This window comes from Peromyscus maniculatus, chromosome 3 (genome assembly GCF_049852395.1).
Source record: "Peromyscus maniculatus bairdii isolate BWxNUB_F1_BW_parent chromosome 3, HU_Pman_BW_mat_3.1, whole genome shotgun sequence".
NCBI classification, from domain to species: Eukaryota; Metazoa; Chordata; class Mammalia; order Rodentia; family Cricetidae; genus Peromyscus; species Peromyscus maniculatus.
The window spans coordinates 44887458-44906474 of record NC_134854.1 but is presented as its reverse complement, the minus strand read 5'-3'; the positions used below and the strand labels follow the sequence as shown (position 1 = coordinate 44906474).

The window sequence follows — 19017 nt, the reverse complement described above, 5'->3', positions numbered from 1 at the left end:
TTTATGAGGCAAATACAGGCTGATGATAGCTATGGTCAACTCCCCATAATTTCTCAATGTCAGTTTATTTATTTATAATATTTATGATGGTGAGATAGAATGGAGTGATTATTTATGCTGGGGCAGAGCATTCATTTCTAAAGAAAGACAGTAAATATAAGCATGTTATTGGTTGGGTTTAGTTAAAAATGCATTTCAAGAGAGAAGTAAATCTGAGGGTGGAAACTCACACAATGATCTGAATTCATGAAGCAAAGAACATGGAAGAAGACAGGCTAAGATGAATGGGAGTGATATGAGTTCCATTTGACTCTGCACTGAGTTCCAGGCCAGCTCCGGCTTACCTCTGAGAGAAGAGTGGTCTGAGCAAGTTCGGAGACTTCAAGGTAGTTTCCAACAGAGATTGTTGTCACACAAGTGTGTAGCACACATGTTCATTTGGGGCTTAAAGCGAGGTTGGCTCATACTATAAAGCCTTAAGCCAGTGGTTCCCATCCTTCCTAATGCTGCAACCCTTTGATACAGTTACTCATTTTGTGGCAAACCCCCTCCCCATAAAAGTATTGCATTGCTACTTCATAACTGTAATTTTGTTATTGTTATGAGTCGTAATGTGAATATCTGATATGCAGGATATTTGATATGTGACCCTGAAGGCACCACAACCCACAGGTTGAGAACCACTGCCTTAAATGATGTCACAGTGTGGGCTTCCATGTCATGAAGCATACGTTTCAGCTCATTTCCTAAACTAGAGAGTTGTGAAGGAACTGGGATGTAGAATCCTTTACCTCTAAATGGATACTAAGCTCCTAAAACCTTGAGGACCCATGAGCTCAAGGCACCTTTTAACCTTAGAGCTTTGTGATGTTATTAATGGGAAGCTTTAGAGTTTGTGTTTGTACTTGTTACTCTCCTGTTGCTGTGATGAAACACCACAGCCAAGGAAACCTAGAGAAGAAAGAGTTAATTTGCCTTACAGTTTCAGAGGGATAAGTCCATCCTGGTGGCAGGCAGGCAGGCATGGCAGACAGAGCAAAGGCTGAGGGCTCATATTTTGAACCTGCAAGCCCGAAGCAGGGAAAGCAAACTGGAAATGCCCAGTGTCTTTAGTCTCTCAAAGCTTGACCCCAGTGAGGCCATACCTTCTAAACCTAACCAACTACCAACTGAAGAGGAAATATTCGAATGCTTGCAGCTATGAGGGGCATCTTGTTCACACCACTGCAGTATTAGATAGGTTCACTTATCACCGACCCTACAAACTACTTCAAGGTAAGAATTGGTTTGCCTCACAGTTTACATAAAGATGGACCAGAAAACACAGAGGAAGGGGAGTGTAAGAAGGGTGCCAGGACAAGATATAGCTCCACAGACACACCCCTTCTGACCTATTTCCTCCACTCCACCCCGCCCTCTACTTTCATCACCTCGCAATGACATCATCATATTCCATTAAGAGATTAACACACTAATTTCATCAGAGCCCTTAGGAAATGATTGTCTCTATAATTTCACCAAAGACACACCCAGATGTTTGCTTCCTGAATCCCCCAGACATCTCTTAATCCAATCAAGTTGATAATCAAAATCAACCATCACAGTATGATTCTGTTGGCAATCATCTGTTCCTTGGTTGACTCTCTTTCTCACCTTCTCCGCCCCATAGGGTGGGCAGCGTCAGAGTGGGATTCTGGATTCCTGCTGTGTTTAAATGCATCAATGCCAGTTTGGTCTCTTACTAGTGGGAGAATAATTCTATGAAGAATCCCCACTGCTTTTTCATTAGCACTGTGTCCACATCTCTCCTCAGTGTGTCTCGGGCATCCCTGGTGATCTTCCAAGTCCCTCAGAGTTAGCCCCCTCTCTGTACCACTCTCAGAACCTTCTCTCTGTGCCGGGACCCACACCTTGGCCCCTCAGCATAGGTTAGAAACTATGCTTTGAATTAGGAGAATATAGTTCCTTGACTCTTGGGATTAGGAGAATATAGTTCCCCTTCTTGCCTGTTGAATCATCCTGGTTCTTCATGGGGCCTTCCCAAACTCCTTCATTCAAAGTATTCCTTACATCTCGGAGAAACCAGAAACCATTGTTCACCCTTCCCCCCCATACCGTGGGACCTATGGCATAATCAACAGTGTATCTGGTGGTTTTTCCACCTGGATTATCGCCATACCTTTTGAAGGTGGAAACTGCTTTGATTTTTCATTGAATAGTTACCAATAACTATCTCTCTAAAACAAGAAAAAGAAAGCTGTATAGTCTATACTAAAAACAAAGAAAAGCAAAAGCAATTCATCTTGTTTTTATCACTAGTCTCAGATTAGCTACATTTCCAGGTTTGCTCAATATCTGTGTGGTTGCGCAGGCATGTTTTCCTCCAGATAAATATAAAGAGCCAAAACAAAAGCACACATTGTGGTTTGCAAAACCAAAATGACTGTACTTTTGAACTTTTACTATCATAGTCTCACTTTACTGATAAATTACCTGTAGGAATTCATATTAATTTTAGTCAAGAAATGTACTGGTAGACACTATTTAGCTAATCTTATTTGTAGCTTTATTTCTTTTTAGCATCAGAAGGACTAAGTAGATAAAGGAGTCCATGACTGTGTACTCCCACAATTTCAACTAAACAGCAGTTTTCTCTCGGTGCATTTACTATCTCCATTTATACCATAGAATCTGAGTTAAGCTAAAGCAACTATATTTTCCTTTATTACCATAAACGCCTTTAATTACCTTCCTTTGAAGCACTTTGCTGTAACCCAGGATCTGTCTGTCTCCTGAGATGAGCGTGAAAATGACACCCAGCATGGCTAAATGCCACCATAATTAAAGAAAACCCAAAAGGTCAAAGACAAGAATGGGGTAAATGTGAGGCAGCATCTGCGAACAGGTGCCACCTGCTCCTCTGCCCAGAGACTGCCAATCATCGAACTGGTTACAGGAGCTTTTACCTATGTTACTCTCCTCCTCTTGATGCCCACATTAATCAAGAATGCATTAAGCTCCAGTCAGCGTTCCTTTTATTTCTCCATCTTTTGTAGGCTGAATGAATATCTAACAAGAAAATAAAAGAGAAAATAATGTCAATACATCTGGACAAGCAATTCAAGAATGAAGTTGGGCAACTTTTTTTTTTGACTCCTGCATGTCATGTCAATGAAATTTATAAAACCCACATGAAGCACCTGTTTGGTACCAGTGAGTCAGCCATGTATTGATAACACAAATGAACAGTAAGGCATGCTCTGTGTTCTGGAAGGGTTGCTTGTGTAGAATGACATGGACTTGTAAATGAGTAGATGAAATGAAGCATGAATAGTGTTGTTCTAAAGTCAATGTAGGGCACCAGAGGACATGGGATCCATCTATGTGCATAGAAAGGTACCAGGAACAGCCTCCCAGGCTTATGATTCAAAGATCTGTAAGAAGAGAAGGAATTCCAAAAGACTAATGGCAAAGGAACCCCAAACTCTTGGAGAACTGAAGGGCTCATACCCATTCCCTAGCTAAGTATGAAACAGTTCTACTCTGAGGTGCAGTGGGAAGCTGAGAAGTCACCTGTGCCTTCAGATGAGGCACACAAGTGCCATGGGGCTGATGAGGGCACCACTGACAGGAAGAAAACACAACCTTCCCCAAGACAAGATAGCTTGTTTAAAACTGTCCAGATGTGGGAGGAGAAGCCAAACTGGAACAGGAAGCCAACTGGGTGCCTGCTTTTCCCTTACTGCATGGCCCTTGCTCCATCGCTGTTCCCTTGCAGCAAGAGGGAATAAACACACAACCACTGCTTCCTAGAGCCCCAGGGGTGACTTCCCTTGTCCTCTCGTCCCTCTCCCTGTACCTTCTATCCACCCCTGCAGCTCCTCCCTTTTCTTCAGGTGCCCCTTCCCCAGCCGGACATGAGGCTCATACAAGATCTTGTCATTTGAGATCTTTAAGTCAGGGTTTTGAGGAACTTCTTTTTATAGATAACAGATTGGTACTAAGAACTACATATCACTAAATGTAAAGTTACATACAAAACTCTATAAAGAGGGGCCAGTGTTCCTTCTCCCTACAGAATGTGGAACAAACCTAATCACTGTAGTATGGAGATACTCAAGAGCCATCAGTGGATACCATGTTTTTTCAATCTGGGATATATCAGTGTGTTCATTTTTATTAAAACTTTTCTAGTACTTGTAGGACAATTTAGCCTTTTTTATGAACTCTGCTTATGGGTGTCGAAGGCTCTGCCATCCCTAGCTTGAACCTCAGTGTGGGCAGTCTGCCTTGAAGTTACACTGTCTGCCACACAGATATCCATGTCAGAGAAAGACAACTGTGAGGAATGGCATCTCTGTGCATCCACCCTGAACATAAAACAAGCCTTAGCTGACGTTATACCAGGACCATAGTGAGGCAACGCTATTAAACATCCTTAAGTAGCCGATAGCCAAGACCATTCAGTCCCTTCCTTAGATTTCCCTGCGACCACTCCCACTACTGTCTTCCACAGTGGTATCTCACAGTACAGCCGTCTTGACTATCACACACTCATAGAAAACCAAGGCACACCATTCTCACTCAAATCACAGCTCACATTCTCAACGTTCTTCTCATCTCTCCATCCCCAAAGAGATAAACATCTGTTGAGTAAGGTACATAATACATCCTAGACTTGGGAATAATCAACATTAACCATGTTCGGTTTAGAGACACACTGTGACTAAGATTTTTTAATGGTGTAATTTTTATTCCAAAGAACATGCTCGTGTGTGCCAGTGATAAATGATACAGCTTACGCAGCTCATTCGCCATACTGAAACGTGTTTAAATATTCATCCATTGTTTTGTTTTGATATATCTCCATACTTCTTATTCTCACTTCCCATGAGTGCTTCCTCTTTTCTGGTCGGAAGATACCTGCCTGAATTTGAAAAGAAATACCAAACAAAATGTCCAAGCTGACAGAGAAGTTGGCAACTCATTTCACACTGCAAAGTATGCACCCGACCACACAGCTCTTCCTGGAGAGGTATATTCTGTAGTCAGAAGATGTCAAATTCTATAGCCAATTTCCCAATTTGCTCAAATGAAGCCAGTAATGTAGCCAGATGCGTTTATCATCTGGAATTTTCTCTAAAATATATACACACAGCTTTCAATATTAAACTCAGTAAGTTTTCTATCCTTTATCTGAATTTGTAACTTAATTTTTTAGTTGAGAATTCCATAATTCTGCCTTAGGGAATATTAGTAACTTTCCTCCAAGACAAAAAAAAAAAAATGTTCCAGACATTGAAATTACATTTGTGGTAAAGGAAAGAAAATTTATGGGAACAACTTAACTAGAACTTTTACTAACAAAACTCTAAGATCCATCAAATTCAAACAAAAGGATGCCGGTGTACTGGGTGTTATCCTGACTGTACAAGACCCAGATGTAGATAGTGCCGCATTTTAAGCTGTACCCTTGAGAATATAATTTCCAAATATTCTTCACTTCTTCAATGGTGGCTCATCCATGCATGCCAACTTTTAACATGTAACAAATGATGGGGATAAAGAGGTGACTCAGCAGAAAAGAATGTATTGCTCTTGGAGAGGACTCAAATTCAGTTCCCAGCATCCTTTGCTAGCTCACAACTGCCTGTAACTCCAGCTCCAGAGGATCTGACTCCCTCTTCTGGCCTTTAGGAGCAAAGCACGGGCGCGCGCACGCGCGCACACACACACACACACACACACACACACACACACACACACACTAAAATATGAACTTTTAGAAAAGTGTACCAGATGACATGAACAGTGAAGAAATGGCTAGGTGTAAAATGGGTATTTCGACATAAAGACCAGGGCTCAGCCTCATGAGCAAGCCAGATAATTTGAAAAGTATGGCTTCCATGTTCACCAAGCATGTTCCATACTCTGTTGGTCCCTCTGCCATCTCCCATCTCTGATCAGAGGACACAGTATGACACAGACACCCCTCTAGATTGAAGGCATTCATGTATAATGCTGGAACCATACTATATTCAAATTTTCCAATTTGGGGGTTAGCCCTCCCATTACTATCTGAATAAAGCACTACAATCCTCCATAAGAATAAGCTATATGAAACACAAGTTGGCTCCCAACATTATCAGTGATTTTCCCAGAGTATCCCATGAAGGTGTATATTTCCCCATAGGTTAACTCTCCTTCCTACCCCCCATGTTTTAACAGTCACCTCACCACTGAGGTAATATTATCCTGTTTCCGGCTCTGTTCTCTGTGTCATTGTCCTGAAATGTGGGAACTTAAACCCTATCAATATTATCCAGCATAAGATACTACACATTTTCTCTAAAGGTAACAATTACCAAGTACCCTGTGGTATGTTACTAAAGGCTCATCTACTGAGGTATGAGAGTCCCTTATAAATGACCATCATTTTCCTTGGCCACAGCACCAGCCATCTCCTTAAAACTCATTCTCCTGCCCTCTCCTTTCCCTCAGCTCCATGGGCTCAGTTTTGCATCTTGGGAAGACCCCAAACAGGAGACAAAGGCTTCCTATTACCATATTATGCAAAGCAGTGTAGGGCCCCTGTTTTCAGCCTCTCATCTCTCTAGACTTTTCTCTCTCACCATGTCTTACTTGCTTCTGTTCTCTACAATAACCTGCAGGTTATAATTGAATTGTAACTAACCTTCCCCCCAAGTCCATTCCACCTCATTTCAATGCTAATGAATGAGGGTTGGTAATTAGCCATAATGAGAGAAAACAGCAGCATCCTTTTCATAAAGGGATGTTTGAAAGCAAACATTTTTGGAAATTATATTAAAATGCCTATGTGGCAATATGACAGAGTCTAAGTGTTTAGGGCCTTGCTAGCCTGTTACTATGTGGCAATCTCCTTGTGATAGATAGATATCACATTGTATTGTTTGTTCTGCACAGACTGTGTACGGCTTCCTGGCTTGGGAAAAAGAGGTAAGGAGAGGGCATAGTTAGGAGGAGTCCCAAACCCTTGGGACAAAGCAGATAGAACTCCACCATTGTCTTCTAGGAAACAGTAGTTAACTTTTAAAAAAATCAGTTTATTGGGTGGTCTTTATTTTGTCTTTGTTTTCCAGTGTAGAAAAGACAGTGAACATTTTCTTTACAGGGAGAATAAAGTAGACAACAGCTTGTCTACTGGGAAGATAGGCCTGGAATTTGGAGTAAAGAGAAAACACAGGCACTCATCTGGGATCTGACAATCTTCCATCTGGGGGAAGTTATTTCTAATCTTTGGGCTTTGGATTCTCTTAGGTCAGAGTTGAAACCAGCCATCTGCTAAAAAGCTCAGTGAGAGGTCTGCAGCCATAACCATAGCCACAGTGAGAAAGCACAGGGTCCTCTCAGCAAAAGCAATCCCATCTGTCTATTGAGCTTGCCCGCATATCAATGCTGGCCTGGATGCAAAGCAAGGGGGATTGGAGCAGATCTTACTCTACTTCAGGTTTCCTGCCCCACCCCCACCAGGGGGCACATAACTGAAGAAAGCAAGAGCTTTCAGATCTTACAGAAGCTGGCTGCAAGAACTGATTAAAGCATTAGGCATGTAGGCCACAAAACAGCTGGAGTCAGCACTTCTGTCTGAAAGATCTCATTCTCCAAAGGCCTATCCAGGTTAATATCCAATTTCCTTCCCACTATGGGGACAGTATATGAAGATTGTCATGGAACCTGGATGAAAAGCTTAACCAGTAGAACCGAGGTGGTGTATTTATGCTTCCTCTGCTACTGGGAAGATTTTCTTTTCTTTTTCTTCTCAGTGCGGTCTACCAAAGATTTTGGTAGTCTGCAGTTGCAAGAAGACTTGCTAAGATTTTCAGTTCTTAGTCTTCACCCTAAACTGCTGAGTAAAAATCTTCTCAGAGGTGAGAGAACCTGAGTTGTTAACAAACCTTCTGATCAATCTAATCATTAAAGAAATTACAGGAATACCAATCTAATCCCACAGTTTCCTTTTGCTCCTTTTTTGAAAAGGATGAACATTACAGAAGGAAGAAAACATCTCATAACTTGATAAGGATTATGGCCTAAGGGAGCTGGCTGTAACATAGTAATTATAAAACAGATATTGAAAACTATTTTTGAGGCAAAAAAAAAAAAAAAAAAAAAACCCACTCAGCTTAGGCCTCTTTTTTTTTTGAAAATTCTTGATGTAATTATTTTCTATTAATCCAAGAGCCACTGTCTGTCCTCTCCCAAACCAGAGACCTCTGGCCATCAGCTATGTAAGAAGGTAGGATTCCGGGGGCCAGGAAGATCACTTAGTCAGTAAAGCGCTTGACACACAGGTAGGTGCAGTGCTGTAAATCCAGTCCCCAGAGCCCATCAAGAAAGCTGGCATAATGGCAGGCTTTAAATTCCAATGCTGAAGTTTACTGGCCAAGTGACTTAGTCTACTTGGTGAGTTCAAGACCAATGAGAAACACTCTCACAAAAGAAAAAAAGTGGGTAGGAATAACCCCCAAGATTGACCCCTGTCTTCCATATGTATACACATGCACATACACATATAGACACAGAGAGAGACACACAGAAAGAGACGGAAAAGTAGGGAAAGTAGGACTCCTTTCACACTCGTGAACATTCTCTTAATCTTAAAAGGATGGAATAATCTCCAAATCAACTAGACTCCTTGTACCCTTAAAAACTAATATAATTATACTATGTTCTTTTCCTATAGACATCAAGTCAGCTGTGAAAGGACAGAAACACAGCTCCACGCTGCCACCCTCAGCATCCTGAGGCGTCCCCTATCCCAGAGGTGCTGCAACCCTATAATACAGTTCCTCATATTGTGGTGATCCCTCAACCGTAAAATTATTCGTTGCTACTTCATAACTGTAATTTTTCTACTGTTATGAATCATAATGTAAATATCTGATATGCAGGCTATCTGATATGCAATCCCTGTGAGGGGGGAGTCACAACCCACAGGTTGAGAACCACTGCCCTAGACTGTTAGGGACCATGATTCAGGTAAAACCAAGATTCATGACTTCAGCACTGAAATGAATCTCAGGAGTCTGTGCCGTCAAGCGGAGTTGGAAATTCTATTAAAGATATTTTAATATAGGGTTAAGCCCAAGACTGGGGGGAGGGGCACTCTAAAGAAAGTAAAACATGCCCAAGAGCATGAATGTGGACTTCCTAGAGACACAGAAAGTAAGACACACCCAAGTGTCCTTATGGGCTCCTTAAGAACAAACTGCCATCAGTTATCTTAGCACTAGCCATATACATCCTTTTGGTGGCTCGGGTTGCATCTCAGGATATCACTAAAAAATCTTTTGATGGTAGTGACTTTTGTTGCTGTTGTTTTAACCTTTCTCTCTCTTTGATAAGTGAGATGAGTAAGGTAGCTCCAGAGATGCCCTGGATAGGATTATAACCTGGCATGGTGAAACCAAGAGCCAATAGGTCTGCACCAGGGTTTGGTACTTGTCCTGTCTGTAAATAGGGTACCTGGGGTGGGATTCTTAGAAAATTGCAGGTTTACAGGTGGGAAGCAGGAAGGAATATAAACAGTTGTTCATTGTGCTGAAATTCTTGCTTCACTGGCAGCAAGAGGCTTCAAACAGATTCCTTTGAGAGGAACTCTTTTTTCTTCTCCTGCCCTTAAAATCTCCCCTGCTGCTCAACCCTGACTCAATCAGATTCACAAAATCATAATGGCTACAGGTGCAGACTTCCTAACACCACTCCCAATAACTGGAGCCTTCCACTTCTTCACACACCAGGATTAAGTGAGTTGGTGCCATGCATCCAGGATCATGTTGACGTCTGACACTTTAGGACAGGAAATGCTTGAAAATTAGACCGTCTCCCAAGATCAAGTCTGTCTGAAGTTATGAAACTCTTGATGTTTCCCTATTACAAGATAACAAACTTTGTCTTTTAAAGTATGGGAAAAGGAATCGAACTAACATGATTATTATGTTTGCTTTCAGATTATATGACTTTTCCAGGAGACATGAACATCTCCTACTCTAGATAGGGAACCAACAAGTCAAGGTCCAACATGGTGAAGCAATGAGTTTATTGGGGTTACTTAATAGGAAGCTGGATGACTCAAGACAGCTGCTTCACCCAAATGCACAACACTGCATAGATAAAGACTCAGAGCTAAACTGTAAACCTGTCCCTACAGGACTTAGTAGACACAGTGGCTACTGGTTGGAGAGTCTCTTCTCCGCATGAACTGTTGCTGCATGTCTATTCTTACAAAGGGCCCTGTGTTCTTACAAATTTTAGGAACTTTCCAAGACTTGTGAGTTGTTTACTTCCTGAGTCTTATCAGTTTTGTTTATTTCCTGAGTCTTAGGAAGCCTTCCCCAAGGATGGATTGTTACAATTCTGAAGAAATATCTACACAGCACCTATTTTCCCAAATAAAATCTCAATCATATTTGGTAATAATTTCTAGTTCTTACTATTAAGATTTTATTATTTCAAACAGCCATTAGGAAAAAGTGTGCCCTTTCAGAAAAATTGAGCTGTATTTTTAAACCATATACTTAAACCTTTTAAGGGACATTAGTTGAACTAGGGCTTTGTCCTTCCATCTACTGTGTTGGTAATTTGGCCTTTGGAATTATTCTAGTCAGGTAATGAGGAGTTCAGCAGTGTAAACAAATGTGCAACACAAAGTTCTGAGCTTAATGTCAGTTATAACTTGCACCAAGGAGCTAGAAAAGCAGCTGTAATAAAAATATTCTAATTAGTCTTCAAGGCATTATGTTACAGAAAATATGGGACATTTTTTTCTTCTGTAGAGCTTGCTAATTGCCACCCAACAATAGTATGAATCTTCCTTGTTATGCTTGTAGAAAATATATCCTCTGACTTGCAGCTGGGAATTTCTAGAGAAATAGAAGAAGTTTTATAATATGTTTATGTGAACACCACAGTTATATAACTACTGAAATTAAAGTACATAACAGTACTCTCCATAAGCATATTCTTTCTTTTTCTTTTTCTTTTTTTTTCCCCCAGAGCTGAGGACCCAACCCAGGGCCTTGAGCTTGCTAGGCAAGTGCTCTACCATTGAGATAAATCCCCAACCCCTCCATAAGCACATTCTAAAAACACTTTGTGGTTAATAAAGATACTGACATCATTCTGCAATATGTATTTTATCTGTGGTTCAGGACAGCATCTGTACTGTATATTAATTAGAATTTTAAACCTGTAAGTGTAATATCCTATCTTGATTATAGTTTCAGGGACTATGAGTCCATATATATTTTACCAAGTATAAATATTTAGGAAAAATATTGAGTAGATAGTGCTATAGAGAGTTCCTAACTGTTTGATAGGAAAAGCTGGAGTTGTGCTCTTAACCAAATGTAAAAAAAAAAAATCAGTTAGTTGCAAATAAATGCCAAAGAATTATCTTTATGATTGGCAGAATTGTGGTAGGGAGGAAGAAGGGGACGTTCCGGGTATTGGAGATTATTTTTATAGCCTAGGATTGGTGTTCTGATAATATCATATCTTTGTATTGGCGAGCCTCAGAGGATGGACACTGATGAATGGTCTGTGTGTGACTTCCAACATTTGCGTATGCCAGGAAAACACTGCCACCCAGGTTCTAGCCCAGGGCCTCGGTTTGTCTGTTGCTTTTCAGCTACAGAGCTCAGCCCAATTAGCAAGTAGTGCTGGTCCTTCTGGGGGTTTTTGTCAATCCTCTTTTGACCTCTCTAATTTGAATTATTCTGTGTCATCTGCAAAGCTTTGACAACTGGGCCTCAGTGAAATCAGAAACTAGAGTTGCAATTAGAGTCTCTTAATCATTGCACATACTGTATGTTGCAAAGGGAAAATATTAGAATCTAATTAAAAGATAGGGGAATTGTTAATGTGCTTAATATGATGTCATTATTTTTTCTTTTAAAATACAGAACTAAAGAAAAGTTTGATTATCTTTTTTTTTTTTTTTGAGTGTATAGATATTTCTGATTTATTCTTATAACAAATAAATTGATCCAAAATAGCAAAGAAATTTAATGTCTTCAACAAGTATATAAGATCACCAGGAAAAAGAAATTCTGAGGAGAAACACATATAAAAATTGCATACTTCCTTCTTATTAAAAACACCTTAAGGGAATAAGGATTTGACTATTGAGACTATGAGAAAGAATCATTAATACTACTTTAGATAAAAATATATTTAGAGGTAATGTTGCTTATCTACAATTATCTATGTATTTAACTGTTTTTTTTTTTTTTTATAAATTTTAATTTTCTCTCGCCCACCCCTCCCCCCAGCCCACCCCCCATTCCCACCTCCTCCAGATCAAGGTCTCCCCCGAGGACCGGGGTTGACCTGGTAGACTCAGTCCAGGCAGGTCCATTCCCCCCTCCCAGACCGAGCCAAGTGTCCCTGCATAAGTCCCAGGATTCAAACAGCCAACTCATGCAACGAGCCCAGGACCTGGCACCAATGCACAGCTGCCTCCCAAACAGATCAAGCCAACTGACTGTCTCACCCGTTCAGGTGGCCTGATCCAGTTGGGGGCCCCTCAGCCTTTGGTTCATAGATCCTGTGCTTCCATTCATTTGGTTATTTATCCCGGTGCTTTATCCAACCCTGGCTTCAACAATTCTCGCTCATATAAATCCTCTTCATACTCACTAATTAGACTCCCAGTGCTCCACCAGGGGCCCAGCCGTGGATGTCTGCCTTCAGATTCCTCAGTCCTTGGATGGGGTTTATGGCATCACTATTTGGGTGTCTGGCCATTCCTTCACCAGAGTAAGTCAGTTCCTGCCGTCTCGCGACCATTGCCAGCAGTCTTTTGAGGGGGTATCTTTGTGGATCTCCGTGGGCCTCCCTAGCTCTCTGCTTCCTCCCCTTCTCAGCTTCCCATGTGGTCTTCATTTACCATGGTCTCCTATTCCTTGTTCTCCCTCTCTTTTCTTGATCCAGCTAGGATCTCCCACTCTTTCCCTCGACTGTCGCCCTTCATTGTTCCCACTCATGACCAGGCTATTCATGAAGATCTTGTCCATTTCTCCGTGTCTTTTTTGGGGTCCCGTTTTCCAGGTAGCCTCACTGGTGATGTGAGTAGCAGTCTAGTCATCCTTGTTCCACATCTAGCATCTTCCTATGAGTGAGTACATACCATATTTGTCTTTCTGAGTCTGGGTTACCTCACTCAGGATGATTTTTTCTAGATCCATCCATTTGCCTGCAAACCGTGTGATGTCGTTGTTTTTCTCTGCTGAGTAGTATTCCATTGTGTATATGTGCCACAATTTATTTATCCATTCTTCAGTTGAAGGGCATCTAGGTTGTTTCCAGGTTTTGGCTATTACAAACAATGCTGATATGAACATAGCTGAGCAAGTGCTCTTGTGGTATGATTGAGCATTTCTTGGGTATATGCCCAGGAGTGGTATAGCTGGATCTTGGGGGAGATTGATTCTCAATTTTCTAAGAAAGCGCCATATTGATTTCCAAAGTGGTTGTACAAGCTTGCATTCCCACCAGCAGTGGAGGAGAGTTCCCCTAGTTCCACATCCTCTCCAGCATAAAGTGTCTTCAGTGTTTTTGATCTTAGCCACTCTGACAGGCGTAAGGTGGTATCTCAGAGTTGTCTTGATTTGCATTTCCCTGATGATTAGGGAAGTTGAGCAATTCCTTAAATGTCTTTCAGCCATTTGGGATTCCTCTGTTGAGAATTCTCTGTTTAGTTCTAAAGCCCATTTCTCAATTGGACTGTTGGTCCTTTTGATGTCTAATTTCTTGAGTTCCTTATATATTCTGGATATCAGTCCTCTGTCAGATGTGGGGTTGGTGAAGATCTTTTCCCATTCTGTAGGCTGTCGCTTTGCCTTGTTGACCGTATCCTTTGCTCTACAAAAGCTTCTCAGTTTCAAGAGGTCCCATTGATTGATTGTTTGTCTCAGTGTCTGTGCTACTGGTGTTATATTTAGGAAGTGATCTCCTATGCCAAGGCGTTCAAGACTATTTCCTACTTTTTCTTCTAGCAGGTTCAGAGTAGCTGGATTTATGTTGAGGTCTTTGATCCACTTGGACTTAAGTTTTGTGCACGGTGACAGATATGGATCTATTTGCAGCCTTCTACACGCTGATATCCAGTTATGCCAGCACCATTTGTTGAAGATGCTTTCTTTTTTCCATTGTACACTTTTGGCTTCTTTGTCAAAAATTATATGTCCATAGGTGTGTGGGTTAATGTCAGGGTCTTCAATTCGATTCCATTGGTCCACATGTCGGTTTTTATGCCAATACCAGGCTGTTTTTATTACTGTAGCTCTATAGTAGAGCTTGAAGTCGGGGATTGTGATGCCTCCAGAAGTTGTTTTATTGTACAGGTTTCTTTTAGCTATCCTGGGTTTTTTGTTTTTCCATATGAAGTTGAGTATTGTTCTTTCCAGATCTGTGAAGAATTGTGTTGGTATTTTGATGGGGATTGCATTGAATCTGTAAATTGCTTTTGGTAAGATTGCCATTTTTACTATGTTAACCCTGCCTATCCATGAGCATGGAAGATCTTTCCATTTTCTGAGATCTTCTTCAATTTCTTTTTTCAGGGACTTAAAGTTCTTGTCATATAGGTCCTTCACTTGCTTGGTTAGTGTTACCCCAAGGTATTTTATGTCATTTTTGGCTATTGTGAAGGGTGATGTATCTCTAATTGCCTTCTCAGCTTCTTTGTCCATTGTATATAGGAGGGCTACTGATTTTTTTGAGTTGATTTTGTATCCTGCTATGTTGCTGAAGGTGTTTATAAGCTTTATCAATTCCTGGGTGGAATCTTTGGGGTCACTCAAGTATACTATCATGTCGTCTGCAAATAGGGAAAGCTTGACTTCTTCCTTTCCAATTTGAATCCCCTTAATCTCCTTATGTTGTCTTATTGCTCTGGCTAGAACTTCAAGTACTATATTGAATAAGTATGGGGAGAGTGGACAGCCTTGTCTCGTTCCTGATTTTAGTGGAATTGCTTTGAGTTTCTCTCCATTTAATTTGATGTTGGCTGTTGGTTTGCTATATATTGCCTTTATTATGTTTAGGTATGTTCCCTGTATTCCTGATCGCTCCAAGACTTTTATCATGAAGGGGTGTTGGATTTTGTCAAATGCCTTTTCTGCATCTAGTGAGATGATCATGTGGTTTTTTTCTTTGAGTTTGTTTATATGGTGTATTACATTAATGGACTTTCGTATGTTGAACCACCCTTGCATCCCTGGGATGAAGCCTACTTGATCATGGTGGATAATCGTTCTGATGTGTTCTTGGAGTCTGTTTGCCAGTATTTTATTGAGTATTTTTGCATCAATGTTCATGAGGGAGATCGGTCTGTAGTTCTCTTTCTTTGTTGCATCCTTGTTTGGTTTAGGAATCAGGGTAATTGTAGCCTCATAGAAGGAGTTTGGTAATGTTCCTTCTGTTTCTATTATGTGGAACAATTTAGAGAGTATTGGTATTAACTCTTCTTTGAAGATCTGGTAGAATTCTGCGCTGAAACCATCTGGTCCTGGGCTTTTTTTGGTTGGGAGACCTTTAATGACTGTTTCTATTTCCTTAGGGGTTATTGGACTATTTAAATAGTTTATCTGGTCTTGATTAAACTTAGGTATGTGGTATCTATCCAGAAAAATGTCCATTTCTTTTAGGTTTTCCAGTTTTGTGGAGTAGAGGTTTTTGAAATATGACCTTATAATTCTCTGGATTTCCTCAATGTCTGTTGTTATGTCCCCCTTTTCATTTCTGATTTTGTTGATTTGGATTCTCTCTCTCTGTCTTTTGGTTAGTTTGGATAAGGGCTTGTCTATCTTGTTGATTTTCTCAAAGAACCAACTCTTTGTTTCATTAATTTTTTGTATTATTCTCTTAGTTTCTAATTTATTAATTTCACCTCTCACTTTGATAATTTCCTGGCGTCTATTCTTCCTGGGAGACTTTGCTTCTTCTTGTTCTAGAGCTTTCAGATGTGCTGTTAATTCACTAGTGTGCGATTTCTCCAACTTCTTTATGTGGGCATTTAGTGCTATGAATTTCCCTCTTAGCACTGCTTTCATGGTGTCCCATAAGTTGGGGTATGTGGTGTCTTCATTTTCATTGATCTCTAGGAAGTCTTTAATTTCTTTCTTTATTTCTTCCTTAACCCATTGGTGATTCAGTTGAGCATTATTCAGTTTCCATGAGGTTGTAGGTTTTCTGTAGTTTTTGTTGTTGTTGAAATCTAGCTTTAAACCATGGTGATCTGATAGAACACAGGAGGTTATTCTGATTGTTTTGTATCTGTTGAGATTTGCTTTGTGGCCAAGTATGTGGTCGATTTTAGAGAAAGTTCCATGGGGTGCTGAGAAGAAAGTATATTCTTTCTTGTTAGGATGGAATGTTCTGTAGATATCTATTAGGTCCAATTGGGTCATGACATCAGTTAAGTCCTTTATTTCTCTGTTAAGTTTCGATTTGGGAGATCTGTCCAGTGGTGAAAGTGGGGTGTTGAGATCTCCCACTATTAATGTGTGGGGTTTTATATGTGGTTTAAGCTTTAGTAATGTTTCTTTTACATATGTGGGTGCTCTTATGTTTGGGGCATATATGTTCAGAATTGAAACTTCATCTTGGTCGATCTTTCCTGTGACGAGGATGTAATGTCCTTCTTGATCTCTTTTGATTGATTTTAGTTTGAAGTCTATTTTGTTGGATATCAGGATGGCTACCCCTGCTTGTTTCTTAAGACCATTTGATTGAAAAGTCTTTTCCCAGCCTTTTATTCTTAGGTAGTGTCTATCTTTGAATTTGAGATGTGTTTCTTGTATGCAGCAGAAGGATGGGTCCTGCTTTCGTATCCATTCTGTAAGTCTATGTCTTTTTATAGGTGAATTAAGTCCGTTGATATTAAGGGATATTAATGACCAGTGATTCTTCATCTCTGTTATTTTTGGTGGTAGTGTGTGTGTACTTCTCTTCTTTGGGGTTTACTGTTGTGGCTTTATCTATTGCCTGTGTTTTCAAGTGTGTATCTGACTTCCCTCGGTTGGAATTTTCCTTCTAGTGCTTTCTGTAGGGCTGGGTTTGTGGATAGGTATTGTTTAAATCTGGCTTTGTCTTCGAATGTCTTGTTCCTTCCGTCTATGATGATTGAAAGTTTTGCTGGGTATATTAGTCTGGGCTGACATCCATGGTCTCTTAGTGTCTGCATTACATCTGTCCAGGTCCTTCTGGCTTTCAAAGTCTCCATTGAGAAATCGGGTGTTATTCTGATGGGTTTACCTTTATAGGTCACTTGGCCTTTTTCCTTGGCTGCTCTTAATATTCTTTCTTTATTCTGTACATTTAGTTGTTTAATTATTATGTGTCGAGGGGACTTTTTTTGGGGGTCTAGTCTGTTTGGTGTTCTATAGGCTTCTTGTATCTTCATAGGCATTTCCTTCTTTAAGTTGGGAAAGTTTTCTTCTATAATTTTGTTGAATATATTTTCTGTGCCTTTGAGTTGGTATTCTTCACCTTCTTCTATCCCTATAATTCGTAAGTTTGGTCTTTTTATGGTGTCCCAGATTTCTTGGACATTTTGGTTCATGACTTTGTTGGCTTTAGTGTTTCCTTCGACTGATGGAACTATTTCTTCTACTGTATCTTCAATGCCAGAAATCCTCTCTTCCATCTGTTGCATTCTGTTGGTTATACTTGCATCCGAAGTTCCTGATCTTTTACTCAGGTTTTCTATTTCCAGCATTCCCTCTGTTTGTGTCTTTTTCATTTTTTCAATTTCCCTTTTCAGATCTTGGACTGTTTCCTTTGTTTGTTTCATTGCTTTTTCATGATTTTCTTTCAGTGCTTTATTGTTTTCTTCCAGGATTTTAATGTTTTCTTCCAGGACTTTATTGTTTTCTTGGAGGGCTTTATTGTTTTCTTCTAATTTGTTTGCCCTTTCCTCTAGTTGTTTACAGCGTTCTTCCAATTTTCTTGTCTTTTCCTCTACACAAGCCTCTACCTTCTTCATGAAGTTACTCATAGGGCTACTTTCTTCTGCTTCTTCCAATTTTTGGTGTTCAGGTCTAGATGTTGGAGGCGAGCTAGGTTCTGGTGATGCTGTATTGCTCTTCATTTTGCTGTATGTACTTCTGCTTTGACGTCTGCCCATCTCCTTGTGATTCCTTCTTGGTCTTATCAGTGGACTTGTTTCACAAAGATCTGACAGACTCAGGAGGACTCTCTCTCTTGTCCAAAAGGGAGTTCTCTTGTCCAACTCTTTGGTCCAGAAGGGAAGTCAGGGGCAGGCTGGGAGCTGGGGGCCGGTCTCTAAGTCTCAGGAAGTGGGTGGGGTCTTGGGCAGATGGGCGTGGGGGCAGGGCGCGGAGACTGCAGGGGCTGCCGGGGGCTTGGAAATGGGGATCCCTCCCGGTGGGGCTAGAAGGGGAGCTGCCCGGTGGCCGGAACCTGGTGCCAAGTTGGGCAGGCTTCTCAGGAGTGGCTGGTGGCCAGGGATGGGGTCCTGGCTGGACCCAGGCACTCACCTCTGGTCCAGAAGGGAAGTCGTCGGGGGCAGGCTGGGAGCTGGAGGCCGGTCTCTAAGTCTCAGGAAGTGGGTGGGGTCTTGGGCAGATGGGCGTGGGGGCAGGGCGCGGAGACTGCAGGGGCTGCCGGGGGCTTGGAAATGGGGATCCCTCCCGGTGGGGCTAGAAGGGGAGCTGCCCGGTGGCCAGAACCTGGTGCCAAGTTGGGCAGGCCTCTCAGGAGTGGCTGGTGGCCAGGGATGGGGTCCTGGCTGGACCCAGGCACTCACCTCTGGTCCAGAAGGGAAGTCGTCGGGGGCAGGCTGGGAGCTGGAGGCCGGTCTCTAAGTCTCAGGAAGTGGGTGGGGTCTTGGGCAGATGGGCGTGGGGGCAGGGCACGGAGACTGCAGGGGCTGCCGGGGGCTTGGAAATGGGGATCCCTCCCGGTGGGGCTAGAAGGGGAGCTGCCCGGTGGCCAGAACCCGGCGCCAAG

The 19017-nt window shown here is 41.5% G+C and overlaps 1 protein-coding gene across 1 annotated transcript in view; it reads left to right on the top strand.

Annotated features, from left to right (window-relative positions):
- Nucleotides 1-19017, top strand: part of Cntnap2 (contactin associated protein 2) — a 2081518-nt gene that overhangs the window by 1710797 nt on the left and 351704 nt on the right. The window lies entirely within an intron of this gene.